This window comes from Lynx rufus, unplaced genomic scaffold (genome assembly GCF_022079265.1).
Source record: "Lynx rufus isolate CCGP_SWC_20201006 ecotype Redwood Valley unplaced genomic scaffold, mLynRuf1.p SCAF_10, whole genome shotgun sequence".
NCBI classification, from domain to species: Eukaryota; Metazoa; Chordata; class Mammalia; order Carnivora; family Felidae; genus Lynx; species Lynx rufus.
The window spans coordinates 24,602,775-24,616,717 of NW_025814824.1; positions in this window are offsets into that span (position 1 = coordinate 24,602,775).

The following is a 13,943-nucleotide window of genomic DNA, read 5'->3' on the forward strand; positions in this document are numbered from 1 at the left end:
ATTTCCTCCTGATTGAGTTTTGGAAGAGTGTGGGTGTTTAGGAATTTGTCCATTTCTTCCAGGTTGTCCAATTTGTTGGCATATAATTTTTCATAGTATTCCCTGATAATTGTTTGTATCTCTGAGGGATTGGTTGTAATAATTCCATTTTCATTCATGATTTTATCTGTTTGGGTCATCTCCCTTTTCTTTTTGAGAAGCCTGGCTAGAGGTTTGTCAATTTTGTTTATTTTTTCAAAAAACCAACTCTTGGTTTCATTGATCTGCTCTACAGTTTTTTTAGATTCTATATTGTTTATTTCTGCTCCGATCTTTATTATTTCTCTTCTGCTGGGTTTAGGCTGCCTTTGCTGTTCTGCTTCTATTTCCTTTAGGTGTGCTGTTAGATTCTGTATTTGGGATTTTTCTTGTTTCTTGAGATAGGCCTGGATTGCAATGTATTTTCCTCTCAGGACTGCCTTCGCTGCGTCCCAAAACGTTTGGGTTGTTGTATTTTCATTTTCGTTTGTTTCCATATATTTTTTAATTTCTTCTCTAATTGCCTGGTTGACCCACTCATTCTTCAGTAGGGTGTTCTTTAACCTCCATGCTTTTGGAGGTTTTCCAGACTTTTTCCTGTGGTTGATTTCAAGCTTCATAGCATTGTGGTCTGAAAGTATGCATGGTATAATTTCAATTCTTGTATACTTATGAAGGGCTGTTTTGTGACCCAGTATATGATCTATCTTGGAGAATGTTCCATGTGCACTCGAGAAGAAAGTATATTCTGTTGCTTTGGGATGCAGAGTTCTAAATATATCTGTCAAGTCCATCTGATCCAATGTCTCATTCAGGGCCCTTGTTTCTTTATTGACCATGTGTCTAGATGATCTATCCATTTCTGTAAGTGGAGTGTTAAAGTCCCCTGCAATTACCACATTCTTATCAATAAGGTTGCTTATGTTTATGAGTAATTGTTTTATATATTTGGGGGCTCCCGTATTCGGCACATAGACATTTATAACTGTTAGCTCTTCCTGATGGATAGACCCTGTAATTATTATATAATGCCGTTCTTCATCTCTTGTTACAGCCTTTAATTTAAAGTCTAGTTTGTCTGATATAAGTATGGCTACTCCAGCTTTCTTTTGGCTTCCAGTAGCATGATAAATAGTTCTCCATCCCCTCACTCTCAATCTAAAGGTGTCCTCAGGTCTAAAATGAGTCTCTTGTAGACAGCAAATAGATGGGTCTTGTTTTTTTATCCATTCTGATACCCTATGTCTTTTGGTTGGTGCATTTAGTCCATTTACATTCAGTGTTATTATAGAAAGACATGGGTTTAGAGTCATTGTGATGTCCGTAGGTTTCATGCTTGTAGCGATGTCTCTGGTACTTTGTCTCACAGGATTCCCCTTAGGATCTCTTGTAGGGCTGGTTTAGTGGTGACGAATTCCTTCAGTTTTTGTTTGTTTGGGAAGACCTTTATCTCTCCTTCTATTCTAAATGACAGACTTGCTGGATAAAGGATTCTCGGCTGCATATTTTTTCTGTTCATCACATTGAAGATCTCCTGCCATGCCTTTCTGGCCTGCCAAGTTTCAAAAGAGAGATCAGTCATGAGTCTAATAGGTCTCCCTTTATATGTTAGAGCACGTTTATCCCTCGCTGCTTTCAGAATTTTCTCTTTATCCTTGTATTTTGCCAGTTTCACTATGATATGTCATGCAGAAGATCGATTCAAGTTACATCTGAAGGGAGTTCTCTGTGCCTCTTGGATTTCAATGCCTTTTTCCTTCCCCAGTTCAGGGAAGTTCTCAGCTATTATTTCTTCAAGTACCCCTTCAGCACCTTTCCCTCTCTCTTCCTCCTCTGGGATACCAATTATGCATATATTATTTCTTTTTAGTGTATCACTTAGTTCTCTAATTTTCCCCTCATACTCCTGGATTTTTTTATCTCTCTTTTTCTCAGCTTCCTCTTTTTCCATAATTTTATCTTCTAGTTCACCTATTCTCTCCTCTGCCTCTTCAATCCGAGCCATGGACGTTTCCATTTTATTTTGAATCTCGTTTAAAGTGTTTTTCAGCTCCTCGTGACTGTTCCTTAGTCCCTTGATCTCTGTAGCAATAGATTCTCTGCTGTCCTGTATACTGTTTTCAAGCCCACCGATTAATTTTATGACTATTATTCTAAATTCACTTTCAGTTATATCATTTAAATCCTTTTTGATCAGTTCATTAGCTGTTGTTATTTCCTGGAGATTCTTTTGAGGGGAATTCTTCTGTTTGGTCATTTTGGATATTCCCTGGAGTGGTGCGGACCTGCAGGGCACGTCCCCTGTGCTGTGGTGTATAACTGGAGTTGGTGGGCGGGGCCACAGTCAGACCTGATGTCTGCCCCCAGCCCACCACTGGGGCCACAGTCAGACTGGTGTGTGCCTTCTTTTCCCCTCTCCTAGGGGCGGGATTCACTGTGGGGTGGCGTGGCCCATCTGGGCTGCTTGCACACTGCCAGGCTTGTGGTGCTGGGGATCTGGTGTATTAGCTGGGGTGGGTAGGCAAGGTGCACGGGGGCAGGAGGGGCAGGCTCAGCTCGCTTCTCCTTAGGTGATCCACTTCAGGAGGGGCCCTGTGGCAGCGGGAGGGAGTCAGACCCACTGCCGGAGGGGTGGCTCCACAGAAGCATGGTGTTGGGTGTTTGTGCTGAGCGAGCAAGTTCCCTGGCAGGAACCGGTTCCCTTTGGGATTTTGGCTGGGGGATGGGCGAGGGAGAAGGCGCTGGCCAGTGCCTTTGTTCCTCAACAAACTGAGCTCTGTCGTCAGGGGCATCAGCAACTCTCCCTCCCTTTGTCCTCCAGGTTTCCCACTTTCGGAGCAAAGCTGTTAACTTATGACCTCCCAGATGCTAAGTCCCGCTTGCTGTCGGAACACACTCCGGCCGGCCCCTCCGCTTTTGCCAGCCAGACTCGGGGGCTCTGCTTGGCCGGCAGGCTGCCCCTCTGCCCCGGCTCCCACCCGCCACTCCATGGAGCGCACACCGCCTCGCCGCCCTTCCTACCCTCTTCCGTAGGCCTCTCGTCTGCGCTTGGCTCCGGAGACTCCGTTCTGCTAGTCTTATGGAGGTTTTCTGGGTTATTTAGGCAGGTGTAGGTGGAATCTAAGTGATAAGCAGGATGCGCGCAATGAGCCCAGCGTCCTCCTATGCCGCCATCTTCCTAGTCCTGATCCTATTAATTTAAATATACATGTGGTTTCTTCATTGTTGATATTATTTGCTATTAAGTGTTTTATTAATCCTTTCATTATTGTTGTTTTTAATTTCTTTATTTTATTTTGAAATTTTCAGTGGGCCACATTCAGGATTTTGCTGAAATTTCTTTGTATTTTTGAATAAAGAAATATAATTCTACTCATTGAATGTGCCTTTGCAATTTCAGAAGATTGATTCGGATGTATTTTATGCTATGTGAGGGCAGTATTTATATTTTGTGTACTTTTTTTCAGAATTTGTTATTTAAGTGAAAAGTAAAGTTTTGATTGTTTGTTTATTGCACATTTCATTTCTTTAAATTTTTAATGTTATTTAATTTCTCATTGTGGTAAAATAGTCATAACATAAAATCAACCATCTTAATCATTTTTAAGAGTACAGTTTAGCCTGTGTGACTCCGTCGTTTAAGGACCCAACTTCGGCTTAGGTCATGATCTCACGATTCGTGAGTTTGAGCCCCGTGTCTGGCTCTGTGCTAACAGCTCAGAGCCTGGAGCCTGCTTTGGTTTCTGTGTCTCCCTCTCTCTCTGCCCCTCCCCTGCTCATGCTCTCACTCTCAAAAATAAGCATTAAAAAATTTAAAAGAGTACAGTTCAGTGGTATTAAATACATTGATAATGTCATGCAACCATCACCACCATCCATCTCCAGAACTCTTTGCATCTTGTAAAACTGAAACGCTATACACATTAAATACTACTCCCCAAATTTACTCCCCCCCCCAGTGACCGCTATTCTATTTTCTGTCTCTATGATTTTGACTAGTCAATGTACCACATGTAAGTGGAATTATACAGTAGTCTTTTTTGTGAATGACTTTTTTTACTTAGCAGAATGTCCTCAAGGTTCATCCATGTTGTAGCATATATCAGACTTTCCTTCCTTTTTAAGGCTGAATAATATCCCATCGTATGTATACTACATTTTGTTTATCCTTCATCCATTGATGAACACTTGGACTATTTTCACATTTTAGCTGCTGTGAATGCTATGAACATGGGTGTACAAATATCCCTAGACTCTGCTTTCAATTATTTTGGGTATATATCCAGAAGGAGAATTGCTGGATCATATGGCAATTCTATCTTTAATTTTTTGAGGAGCCTACCATACTGTTTTCTATATGGCTGTACCATTTTACATCTCCATCAACAGTGCACAAGGGTGCCAATTTCTCCACATCCTTTTCAATACTTGTTTTTTGTTTTTTTGATAGTAGTCATCCTAATGGGCGTGAGATGGTATCTAATGGTAGTTTGGATTTATATTTCACTAATGAAATGTGTGATGTTAGTAATGTTGAATATCTTTTCTTGTGCATATTAGACATTCATGTATCTTCTTTGGAGAAATGTCTATGCAAGTCCCTCGCCCATTTTTGAATTGGGTTGTTTTTGTATTATTGAGTTTAATCATTCTCTACATATTCTGGATATTAATCCCTTATCAGGTATATGATTTGCAAACATTTTCTCCCCTTCTGTGGGATATATTTGACTCTGTTGAAAGTGTGTGTCTTTTGATGCATACAATTTTTTTATTTTAATGAAGCCCAATTTGTCTTTTTTCTTTGGTTACTTGTGTTTTTGGTGTCATAGCCAAGAAATCATCATCAAATCCAATGTCATAAAGTCTTTGTCCCATTTTCTTCCAAGAGTTTTATTGTTTTAAGTCCTTAATCCATTTTGAGTTAATTTTTGTATATGGTGTTAGGTAAGGGTCCAACGTATTCTTTTGCATATGAAAACACAGTTTTCCCAACAAAATTTGTTGAAAAAGACTGTCCTTTCTCCATTGAATAGTATTGGCACCCTTGTCCAAAATCATTTGACCACACATATGAGTTTATTTCTGGGCTCTCTATTCTATTAGTCTTTACATCTGTCTTTATACTGGTACCAAACTGTTCTGATTATTGTAGCGAAGTGCGGGTCCTCCAGGATTGTTCTTTTTTAATATTTCTTTGGCTATTCAGTGTCTCATGAGATTCTATTTGAATTCTAGAATGGGTTTTTCTATTTCTGCAAAAATTATAATTGAGATTTTGATAGGAATTGCATTGATTGCTTTGGGCAGCATTGACATCTTAATGATAGTAAGTCTCCTAATCCATGAACATGGGATGTGTTTCCATTGTGTTTCCATTCCAGCATGTTTTACAGTTTTCATTGTGCAAGTCTTTTGCCTGTCGGTTAATTTCTAAGTAGATTATACTTTTTGATGCTAGTGTAAGTAGAGTTGTTTTTGTAATTTCCATTCAGATTGTTCATTGTTTGTGTATAAAGATGCAACTGATTTTTGCATGCTGACTTTGTATCCTGCCACGTTGCTGAATGCATTTATTCTTTTGTGGAATCTTTAAGGTTTTCTATGTATAAGATCATATTATCTGCAAACAGAGATAAATTTTCTCTTTTCTTTCCAGTGTAGATGCCTTTGTTTCTTTTTCTTGCCTACTGCTCAGGCTATAACTTCCAATACTGTGTTAAATAAAAGTGGCAAGAGTAGACATCCTGGCCTTGCTCCTAATATTGGAGGAAAAGTTTTCACTTTTTCACTATGATGTTCACCTTGGGTCTTTCATATACAGCTTTTATTATGTTGTAATCTCCTTCTATTCCTAGTTTGTTGAGTGTTTTAATCATGAAAGGGTATTGAACTTTGTCAAATACTCTTTCTGACTCCATTGAGATGATCATGGTTTTTTTTTCCCTTTCATTATGTTAACGTGGCATATTACATAAGTCAATTTTCATACAATGAACCATCCTTGCATTCCAGGAATAAATTCCACTTAATCATGGTGTATAATTCTTTTAATATGCTGCTGAGTTCGGTTTGCTAATATTTTGTTGAGGATTTTTGCATCAAGGTCCATATGGGATATTAGCTTGTAGTATCCTTTTCATGTAATATCTTTGTCTGATTTTGGCATCAGGATAGTGTTGCCCTCATAGAATGAGGTAGGAAGTATTCCCTCCTCTCCAATTTTTTGGAAAAATTTGAGAAGTATTGGTGTTAGTTCTTCAAGCGTTCAGAGAATTCGCCATCAAACCCACAACTCTTTGTTAAGATATTTTGGGTAACTGATTAATCTCCTTCCTTAAGTTATAGTTCTATTCAGATTTTCTATTTCTTTGTGATTTACCCTTAGTAGGTTTTGTTTCTAGGAATTTGTCCATTTCTTCTAGGCTATTCAATTTTTTGGCATAGAATGTGTAGTAATGTCCTCATTTTTACTTCTGAGTTTAGTAATTTGAGGTTTTTTTTCTTCATGTAACTAAAGGTTCAACAGTTTTGTTGATCTTTGCAAAGAATCAACTTTGTTTCACTTATTTTTTTCTAATGTTTTTCTATTTTCTGTTTCATTTAGCACTCCTCTAATCTTTACTATTGTCCTCCTTCTACTAGCTTTGGGTTTAGCTTCATTTTCTAGTTCCTTAATCTGAAAAATTAGTCTGTTCATTTGAGAACTTTTTCATTTTTTTAATGTAAACATTTATGGCAGTAAAATTCCCCATTAGCACTGCTTCTACTGTGTCCCATAAGTATTGGTATGTTGCGTTTGTTTGGTATGTTGTGTTTTCATTTTCATTTATCCCTAAGTATTTTCTAATTTTCCTGGTGATTTCTTATTTGATCTACTAGTTGTTTAAGAGTGTGCTAATGTTCACAATTTTGTGAATTTTTAAAATTTCTTTCTCCTTTCCTTGTATGCATATTTTATAGCTCTTTCCCTTGGGATTAAATTTAATACCCTAAAGTTATAAAACTCTGATTTGAATTTAAACCAGCTTAACTTCAATATTATACAAAAACTCTGCCCCTTTAAAGCTCCATCCCCACCCCTTTCAGTTTTGATGTCACAAAATTACATCTTTATGCATTGCTGTGCGCAAACCATAAGCTAATCATTCTTTTCAATGCATTAATATCTTAAATTGTGCAGAAAACAAAGTTTGTAGTTACAAACTACAGTTACAATACTAGCCTTTACACTAATGTTTTCTTTTCATGTATTAGTCCCTTAAATCATGTAGAAATAAAAGTGGAGTTACAAACCATTGTTATGATAACACTAGCTTTTCTAGTTGTCCATGTATTTACTTTTATTGGAATTTTCTTCATACAAGTTACTGTCTAGTATCTTTTCACTTCATCCTGCAAGACTTCCTTAAGCAGTTCTTGCATGGTGTCTAGGGTTATAAATTCCCTCACTTTTGTTTACCTGGGAATATCTTAATTTCTCCTTCACTTTTGAAGGACAGTTTGTCAGATTTAAGATTCTTGGTTGACAGTTTTTTTTCTTTTAGCATTTTAAATACGCTGACTCACTGCCTTCTGGCTTCCAAAGTTTCTGATGAGAAATCTGCTTACGTTGTTATCCAGGATCCTTGCCTGTGATGAGTTGCTCTCTCTTGCTGCCTTTAAGATTCTGTCTTTAGCTTTTGAAAGTTTGATTATAATGTGTCTCACTTTGTGTCTCTTTGAGATCATCTTACTTAGCTTCTAGGACATTTATATTCATGTATTTCATCAAATTTGGGAAATTTTTTTAGCCATTATTTCTTCAAATATTCTCTTTGCCCCTTTTTCTCTCTTCTTCTAGGACTCCCACAATGCATATGTTGGCCCACTTGATAGTATCCCACAGGCCCCTTAGGCTCTATTCCCTTTTCTTCAAACAGTTCAATAATTCCTGTTGTCCTATCTTCAAATTCACTGATTCTTTGTTCTGCCTGCTCACCCCGACTTTGAATGTCTCTAGTGAATTTTTGTTTTAGTTACTGTACATTTCACCTCCAGGATTTCTTTTTTTCGTTCTGTCTTTCTTTCTTTCTTTCCTTTGGTTTCCTACCTTGTTATTGATATTTCTATTTTGTTCATGCATGGTTTCCTTGACTTTCTCCACATGTTCCTGTAATTCTTTGAGCACCTTTAAGACCATTGCTTTAAAGTCCTTGCCTGAAACGAAGAAACATACTCTTAACTATAGAGAATAAACTGATGGCTTATTTTTAAACCAGAGGTAACCAGAGGTGGGTGGAAGGATGGGTTAGATGATGGAGATTAAGGAGGGGACTTGTTGTGATGAGCACCAGGTGTTGTATGGAAGTGTTGAATCACTATATTATACACCTGAAACTAATGTTACACTGTATGTTAACTAGAAGTTAAATAAAAACTTAAAAAAAAAAATAACAAAGTCGTTGCCTAGTAGATCTGGCATCAGATCTTTTTTAGGGACAATTTTTGTTGATTGATTTTTTTTCTTTTTTTTTTATTATTTTTAAAAAAAATTTTTTTAACGTTTATTTATTTTTGAGACAGAGAGAGACAGAGCATGAACAGGGGAGGGGCAGAGAGAGAGGGAGACACAGAATCTGAAACAGGCTCCAGGCTCTGAGCCATCAGCACAGAGCCTGACGCAGGCCTCAAACTCACAGACCGTGAGATCATGACCTGAGCCGAAGTCAGACGCTTAACCGACCAAGCCACCCAGGCGCTCTGATTTTTTTTTTTTTTTTTTTCATTTTAATGGACCATACTTTTTGGATTCTTTTAGGCCTTGTGATTTTTTGCTGTTGTTGTTGAACACTGGAATTTGAATCTAATAATGTAGTAACTCCAGAAAACATATTCTGCCCCTCCCTAGGAATGCTAGGGTTTCATTAGTTTTCGTTTATTGTTTGTTTGGTTTTTTGCTTTTTGCTTTTAATAATTTTGGCCTATCTCCAAAGGACCAGACTGAGATATAAATTGAAGGTCCTCTTGGGGCTTTTCTGAGCTTGTGCCTATCCCTGACTGAGCATGCATGGTCACTTTCTGATTTTCCTTGTAAGGTCAGTTGTTTTCAAATGTCCTAGTCTTTCATGAAGAGATTGGGGGCGGAGGGGTGGGGCCAGCCCTTTGAGTCTCCTGGAAGTCCCTTCAGCCTGAGGGGGAAGAGACTCCAAGAATGAAGGGAGGTGCAACAATGACTGCCCTCTTTTTCTGTACTTCTGTGATCAGAAGCTTCAATCAGCAATTAGAGCACAGATCCCTGATATTTGGAGGACAGTGTCCATGCTGCCATTGTAGCTCCTGAAATCTGTGTGCAGAGAGCTCCAGCCACAGGTGTAAGGCTTCTGCCATGGGGCTGGAGGTGTGGATGGGTAGTTGTTACTATGCTAAGAACTGAAACTGACCAAAATTAACCACAATTTACAATGTACTGTCCTAGGGTCGCCTGAAAGTTGCAAGCCTTCAATAGACTCCTGAGTTCCAAAATAGTTACATCAGATTGATCTTGCCAATGTAATTATTGTCTAGGTGAGGAAGCAGATTCCTGGTGCTTCCTATTCCACCATATTCCCAAAACCTCCCCCCATAGTTGTTTTTTAATATTCTAAAATTGATAACCTAAAAAAATAAATAAAAATAAATAAAATGACCTAGAAATATATTGACCAAAAGATTTTCTGAAGCCATAAAGGCCTCTAGTCCCGTGGAGTGTTTTATATATAAATATTTATGTTTATACATTTATTTATGAAAAATCTTTAATTAAAAATTTTAAGCTAATAGAGATATAAGACACACACTGCAGTTAAAAAGTTTTTTGAGCCACTAATTAGTAATTTCTAGGGAATGTCTCAAATTTGGATTTGCCTGATCAATCTTCTCATCCTCAGCTTAGATGTCATATGTTATATTTGCAGTTAGCAAATAGAGCAATGGCTCAATACAAACTTACATCACCACCTCAGTCCAGTTCTTCTATGTTAAACAGAAAAGGATACAATCATTTCTAAGCCTCCAAATACTCAAAATAAAAACTGAAGTTCTTTTATGAGATTGACAACAATACCAGAACACTGGTCATAACAGTGATACCTAAAGCTAAAATACAGACTTTCTCTTTTTATTGGCACGCATGGAAATTGTCCACAGCTTAATTGGGACCACCAAAACTAAAGGAAATAGAAAAGATGATAATATTAGCAGACATACAGATGACATAATACATAATGGAGAAACCACACTAATGGAGAAGTTTACCAATTGATTGTAACCACAGATAGGAGTAAGTGTGCCTATTAATAGCACTAATTAGAAGGCCTAAATAAAAATGCTTGAAGGAACCTTATTAGTCCAACAAGCAAAGTGCCAAATCAAACTACTGCAGATGAAATATTTGAGGTAATAAATATTTTTTAATAATACATGATGGCAGGGGCTCCTGGGTGGCTCAGTAGGTTAAGCATGGGACTCTTGATTTTGGCTCAGGTCGTGATCTCACAATCATGAGATGGAGCCCCACATCTGGCTCCACACTGGGAGTGGAGTCTTTTAAGATTCTCTCCCCCTCCTTCTCTCTCTTTCCCTCTGCCCTCCCCCACTTGTGCTCCTGTGTGCATGTGTGCTCTCTCAAAAAAAAAAGAAATGTATAGATAGCTAGATAAATAGATAGAGGAAATATTGCAAGTGTTTGTGCACTTAAGATTTTGCTGAGGGGCGGCTGGTTGGCTCAGTCAGTTAAACATCCAACTTTGGCTCAGGTCATGACCTCACGGTTCATGGGTTTGAGCCACACATCAGGCTCTGTGCTGACAGCTCAGAGCCTGGAGCCTGTTTTGGATTCTGTGTCTCCCTCTCTCTGCCTCTCCCCTGCTCACGCTCTCTCAAAATAAATAAATAAATAAATATTTTTGAAAAAATTAAAAATAAAACAAAGATTTTGCTGCAATGCCAGGAAGATGCAAAGGCCCTATGCAGCATATATTTTATCTGCAACCTTGAGATTCAAAAAACACATGTTGCTTTATTCAGAAAAGCTCTCATATGTAAATGTTTGTCTTTTGCTCTAAATTGCACGTTTAATGATGAAACCAAATGAGGAAATCTAACAAAATGCAAACTCCTGGAGTCCATCTGGTTCCAGCTTTCAGTGAAGCATGAGCTCAAAGTACCACTGTTTTTCATACCAAAGTATGTTGGTATGCAAAGTAAGAGTTGTCAAGAATGTGTGAGTTTTCATTTTCTTTGGGTAAATACCCAGCAATAAAATTACTGGATTGCATGATATTTCTATTTTTAATTTTTTGAGGAACCTCCATACTGTTTTCCACAGTTGCTGGACCAATTTACCTTCCCATCAACAGTGCAAGAGGGTACCCTTTTCTCCACATCCTCGCCAATGCTCAACGTGTCTTTATGATAGTAGCCATTCTGATTGGTGTGAGGTGATATTTCATTGTGGCTTTGATTTGCATTTCCCTGCTGATTAGTGATGCTGAGCATCTTTAAATGGATCTGTTGTCCATCTGTAGTTCTTCTTTGGGAAAATGTCTATTAAGTCCTTTGCCCTTTTTAATTAGATTATTTGTTTTGGTGCTAAGATTTAGGAATTTTGAATATTTTTGACATTAACCTTTTATTGGATATATCATTTATAAGAATCTTCTCCCATTAAGTAGGTTGCCTTTTCATTTTGTTGGTTTCCTTCACTATGCAAAAGCTTTTGAGTTTGTTGCAGTTCTAATAGTTTACTTTTGCTTTTGTTTTCCTTGCCTGAGGAGACACACCCAGAAAAATGCTCCTAAGGCTGATGTCCAAGAGATTACTGCCTATGTTTTCTTCTAGGAATTTTATAGTTTCAGGTCTTGCATTTGGGTCTTTAATCCATTTTGAGTTTGTTTTTGTGTATGGTAGAAGAAAGTGGTCCGGTTTCATTCTTTTGCATAATGTTGTCTAGTTTTCCCAAAACCATTTATTGCAGCATTATTTACAATAGCCAGGATATGGAAGCAACCCAAGTGCCCATCAATAGATGAATGGACAAAGAAGATGTGGTATACATGTACAGTGCAATATTTCTCAGCCATAAAAAAGAAATCTTGGGGTGCCTGGGTGGCTCGGTCACGTAAACATCCAACTTCAGCTCAGGTCATGATCTCATGGCTCATGGGTTTGAGCCCCATGTCAGGCACTGTGCTGACAGCTCAGAGCTTGGAGCCTGCTTCAGATTCTGTGGTCTCCCTCTCTCTCTGCCTCTCTCTCTCTCTCAAAAATAAATAAAAACATTAAAAAAAAAAAAAAGAAACCTTGTCATTCTAAACAACTGGGATGGGCCTAAAGGGTATCATAGTAAGTGAAATAAGTCAGACAGAAAGACAAATACCATATGGTTTCACTTCTATGTGGAATATTAAAAACAAATGAACAAACAACAACAAAAGAAAAAGACATAAATACAAAGAACAAACTAGTGATTGCTGGGAGGGGGGTGAATTAGGTGAAGGGGATTAAGAGGTACAAACTTCCAGCTATAAAATAAGTCACAGGGATAAAAGTATAGCATAGGGAATATAGTTGATAATATCATAATAATGTTATATGGTGACAGATGGTAACTGCATTTATCATGGTGAGCATAGCATAATATATAGAATTGTCAGATGACTATGTTATATACCTGAAACTACTATAACATTGTATATCAACTATATCAAACATATTTAAAAAAAAAAAAAAAACAGTGTGAGTAAAGAGGTGCCTGGCTGGCTCAGTCAGAAGAACATGCGACTCCTGATCTTGGGGTTGTGAATTTAAGCCCCGTGTTGGATATAGAGATTACTGAAAAAATAAACTTAAAAAAAAAAAAAACGGAGTAGAATGGAGGATTTTCTTTTACAAATAAATCTCACCTGGTAGATTTGTTGAAGGCTATTCCTAGCTTAAATAAAGTAGCTTACTTACTAACATTTCTGTTTACCTGGTTAAATTGACATCTGCAAGGTTTTAAAATTTAAAAATGTGTTAAAACGTTCACGTGTGTGTGTGTGTGTGTGTGTGTGTGTGTGTGTGTGTGTGTGTGTTAACAAGTAGTTTGGATTCAAAACAAAATGCCAACTTTGGTGAAATGTATGTCAAGCTTTTTATCTTGATGAGGTCCCAATAGTTCATTTTTGCTTTTACTTCCCGTGCCTTTGGAGATGTCTCAAGTAAGAAATTGCTGTGGCTGAGGTCAAAGAGGTTTTTTCCTGCCTTCTCCTCTAACATTTTAATTGTTTCCTATCTCACATTTAGGTCTTTCGTCCATTTTGAGTTTATTTTTGTGAATGGTGTAGGAAAGTGATCTAGTTTCATTCTTCTGCATGTTGCTGTCCAGTTCTCCCAGCACCATTTGCTAAAGAGACTGTCTTTTTTCCATTGGATGTTCTTTCCTGCTTTGTCAAAGATTAGTTGGCCATACTTTTGTGGGTCCAATTCTGGGTTCTCTATTCTATTCCATTGGTCTATGTGTCTGTTTTTGTGCCAATACCATGTTGTCTTGATGATGACAGCTTTGTAGTAGAGGCTAAAATCTGGGATTGTGATGCCTCCTGCTTTGGTCTTCTTCAAAATTACTTTGGTTATTCGGGGTCTTTTGTGTTTCCACACAAATTTTAGGATTGTTTGTTCTAGCTTTGAGAAGAATGCTGGTGCAATTTTGATTGGGATTGCATTGACTGTATAGATTGCTTTGGATAGTATTGACATTTTAACAATATTTATTCTTCCAATCCATGAGCACAAAATGTTTTTCCATTTATTTGTGTCTTCTTCAATTTCCTTCATAAGCTTTCTATAGTTTTCAGTATACAGGTCTTTTACATCTTTGGTTAGGTTTATTCCTAGGTATTTTATGGTTCTTGGTGCAATTGTAA